Here is a 4,512-nt window from a genome sequence, read left to right as displayed (position 1 = left end):
TTTCATTTCAATACCTTGCCTCTTCAGTGTTTTTACTTACTATCAAAAATATACTGATCCTGGGGGAGAAATCCATGAAAATAATGCAAAGAAAACATCAGCAAGAAACAGTGAAGGAAGTGGCACCTCGGTTCATCCAGGTGACACGAGGAAGAAGGCTCCATCCTTTCTCCTTTCTATGTATCAATCCTTCCTTCCTGTCCCTCTCCCACTCTTAACTGTTCACAGCTGTTACCAAAGAGAAATCCTGGTGGTCTTTTGGCAGTAAATACATGAAATTAATTTGTAATTAGTAGCTTCCATTCATAAGCTAAGGTTAACTTACTTTTAAAAATAATTTGTTTTCTGGAATAGGTTGAAATGAAATCTCTGGAATTTCATTGGCTTTATTATTATATAATCAAAGCTATTCTTTATAGACAGTAAAAAGAAGACTTCTGTTCAACCCATCCTCAATTAAATAACAAATTAGATAACACATATTTTTTAGCATGCAAATTAATAAGATGTCACTGAAGTTCCCTAATGCGAGAAGTTTTTATATTTGCTCATCATTGACCAAAATGAAATAAAAACACACAAAATTGGGCGCCTGGGTGGCTCAGTGGGTTAAGCCGCTGCCTTCGGCTCAGGTCATGATCTCAGGGTCCTGGGATCGAGTCCCGCATCGGGCTCTCTGCTCAGCAGGGAGCCTGCTTCCTCCTCTCTCTCTCTCTCTCTGCCTGCCTCTCTGCCTACTTGTGATCTCTCTCTGTCAAATAAATAAAATAAAATATTTAAAAAAAACACACACACAAAATTCCTGGGAATGTATTACATTTCACATTACTGAATAAAAGTATAAGAAAAGCTTTTTAAACCTTCTATGATTTCTTGGTAAATTTATCATGTTATGATATAACATAATTTTCAGCAAATGAAAGTTATAAAATAATGTTCACTTCTATGTCTGTGTGTGTGTGTGTCTGTATGTTTATATTGTTGAGAAACACTGCTCTTAAAGTTTATCTTGCTGAAAATACAAGCACTTATCTCCTACTTTATTTGAACTTTACTCAAAATGAGCATAGAGTATACTCTACATTCAGTCCTTCCATTGTTTCTGTGGCTTAAAACATATGCTTAATATCCACATTTTCCATGTTTAATTGCTCTAGAAAACATGGAATACTTTAAAAATTGCTGTTTTGAAAAAGAAAACACTTGGGGTCTGGAAATAACCATCCGTGTGATTTTTGAAATCTAAGTTTTCACTAAATATTTTATGCCATCCTGTTGCATAATACAGTGATGCCATGCCTATATTCCAATATCCTGAGTAGCCTGCATTTCTCTTTACTTAATAAGCTTAATGTATAAGACAAAAATCCACAGGGAATCCACAATACTGCTTGCTTTCATTTTGTTTAGCCCAAGTACAGGAAACCAGAAAAAATCAGAAATACAGTATGTGAACTACTGACTTTTGTGTACAAAATGGACTTCATTATTAAAATGGCAGCATATTTTCTCTAACTGCTTACAAACTGATAGGTATAAGCGTGGAATTAATTGTAGAGTAAGAGTATATATCTACAAAAACAGAATTTTAGTATATATTTGATTATTTCTGTAAACTGAATGCGTCTAGTGGCTGGTACTATCCAGAGGAAGTCCAATAAATAGTGGCTATTATGGAAAATCATGTCTTAACAACTCATGTCATAGAAAATCTTTAAATGTGCTATAGAGCAACTTAATTTTGCATCAGAATCACCCTTCTTTAAAAGCAAATTTTTTAATTAGGAGATGAAAAATCAGGGATTCTGAGGTTGGGTCCCTAAACCTTAATGCCCTGGTCATTTTGGGACCAATTTGTAGGAAGCAATGGTTCTAGACACGTAAGTAGTCATAGATGCCTTCACAAGGAAGCCTCCTTCCATGCTGCTTAGTGTTGATTAGATTTTAGACTTCTTAATGCATGTCCAGAATTAAAACTTTTTAAGTACAGAAACACAGAAAGATCCTATAAGTTAAAACAGCCTAAAATTTTTAAGGATAAATAATTTTAATATTTTGCTGTATATATTTTTTTGTCTTTTCCTTTATTCTATGACTATGTATGAGAATTAGCATGGAAAGGCCATATCACATGGAATATCATCAAATCTAAGATGCCAAGGATTATACTGCTTGACATTATTTTACGAAATGTTAAAAGATAAAAGAAGCCGACTATTAAATTTCAACAAAGTTCTTTCTTAACACACAACTTTTATTAGACTTTTTGCAGGTATACTTTAGAATTACTAAGGCACAAATGATATATGACCCAATCACATTGGGTACCAACAGTATAATTTTGTGTTCTGTCAGAGAATGGGAAAGTTTTGTTAGCAGTTCCTATCTGTTTAAACTCCTGGTTTCATTTTTCCATCAACCGAGCAACATATTGCTAAAAGCTACACAGCCCCTGCTTAAAGTCAGCAAAAATTCTCTGTCAAGTTCATGTGATGCTTTAATGATGGTTTTATGTTATGCACGAATCTTTGACACTAGCTGTTCATTGCTTAGAACTGTCTCCCATCTTTATTAAATGAAATTAAAAAATTTCTTCCTTCAGTTCCCATTCTTGTCTGGTAATGATACCTCCTTTTCCAGATGTCCCAGTAACAAACGTATCAGAACTTCATCCACTTCTCAGGGCTTTCTTAGGGCTTGTAAATCTCATTGCTGATTTGCAAGGATCACAGAGTGAGTGTTCAATTTCAGTAGATGATATCATTTGGTTTTCAGAAGCAGCCATAATTATAAACATACCAACAATATATAGACTTACAGTACTCCATATATTTGTCAACACATGGTAGTGTTAGTAATTTTCTTTTTAACTATTTTGGTGGCTGTATAATTGTATCTGATTCTTCTTCATTAATTTACACTTCTCTAATTTTTTGATCTAGGTAACAATAAGATTAAACACATTTTAAATATTTCTTGGGCATTTGTATAAACCTTCTTTTGAAGTACCAGTTCCTTTCTTATGGCCGTTTTTCTTTTGAACTATATTTTCTTACTGATTTATAGGAATTCTTCATAGTTTCAAAAACTATGAAGTTTCAGAAATAAGCACTTTTTAATACATGCATTGCAAATATCTTCTCCTACTCAGTGGCTTGCCTGTTCATTATCTTATTCTTGTTTTTGAATAAACAGAATTTCTTAATTTCAATGTACTCTAGCTTATCAATATTTTCCTTTATGGTTATTTTTTGTGTGTTTTGTTAAAGAATTATTTTCTTAAATCCCCCTACCCTCCTTCCAAGAAAAGTACTTTTCTACCTTATTTTATTGTGGATTTACTTTCAAATTTACAGTTTCAATCCATTTGGTGTAAAGTGTGAAGTAGGGGTCAAATTTGTTTGCCTTTGGGGCACCTGGGTGGCTCAGTGGGTTAAAGCATCTGCCTTCAGCTCCAGTCATGATCCTGGAATCAAGCCCCACATCAGGCTCTCTGCTCAGCAGGGAGCCTGTTTCCCTGCTCTCTCTCTTCCTGCCTCTCTGCCTACTTGTGTTCTCTGTCAAATAAATAAATAAAATCTTTAAAACAACAAAAAAAGAAATTTTGTTTGCCTTTTTTTTTAATTTGCATACTCCATAATCCAACATTATGTATTGAATGGTGTATCATTTTCTCATTGCTCTGAAAAATTCACCTTTGTTTTATATTTTCTGTTTTCTGTTATTGGACTCTAATTTTGCTTCATTTCTCAAATTCCTGCTGACTTTAAACAGAGGCTGCATAACCTTCAACATGTGTTCAGTTGATGAAAAAATGAAACCAGAAGTTTAAACATATAGGAACTGCTAACAAAACTTCCCTATTCTTTACTTCATTTTACTTCATTTCTCTATATTCTTAGTACAAAGAATTGTCTTTAGCTACACTAGTTTTGTCAAGACTTAGTATCTATTTAAAAAAAAAAAAAGGGGGGGGGGTGGGGCGCCTGGGTGGCTCAGTGGGTTAAGCCTCTGCTTTCAGCTCAGGTCATGATCCCAGGGTCCTGGAATCGAGCCCAGCATCAGGCTCACTGCTCAGCAGGGAACCTGCCTCCCCCTCCCTCTTTGCCTGCCTCTCTGCCTACTTGTGATCTCTGTCTGTCAAATTAAAAAAAAAAAAATTTTTTTAAAAGGTGGCTCAGTGGGTTAAGCCGCTGCCTTCGGCTCGGGGCATGATCTCGGGGTCCTGGGATCGAGTCCCACATCGGGCTCTCTGCTCAGCGGGGGGCCTGCTTCCCTTCCTCTCTATCTGCCTGCTTGTCTGCCTACCTGTGATCTCTGTCTGTCAAATAAATAAATAAAATCTTTAATAAAAAAAAAAAAAGACAGTATCTATTACAGCAGGTTTTCTAACTTTTTTCTTCTACGGCAGAATTTCCTGGTTAGTCTTAAATCTTTGTAATTCTATATAAATCTTAGAATAAGATTTTCAAATTCTGGGGGGAAAAAACTTAGAGTTTTGGTTGAGATTGC

The sequence above is a fragment of the Neovison vison genome, chromosome 4 (genome assembly GCF_020171115.1).
Source record: "Neovison vison isolate M4711 chromosome 4, ASM_NN_V1, whole genome shotgun sequence".
Taxonomy (NCBI): Eukaryota; Metazoa; Chordata; class Mammalia; order Carnivora; family Mustelidae; genus Neogale; species Neogale vison.
The sequence above is the reverse complement of the archived record's forward strand: the minus strand, read 5'-3'. Positions refer to the sequence as shown.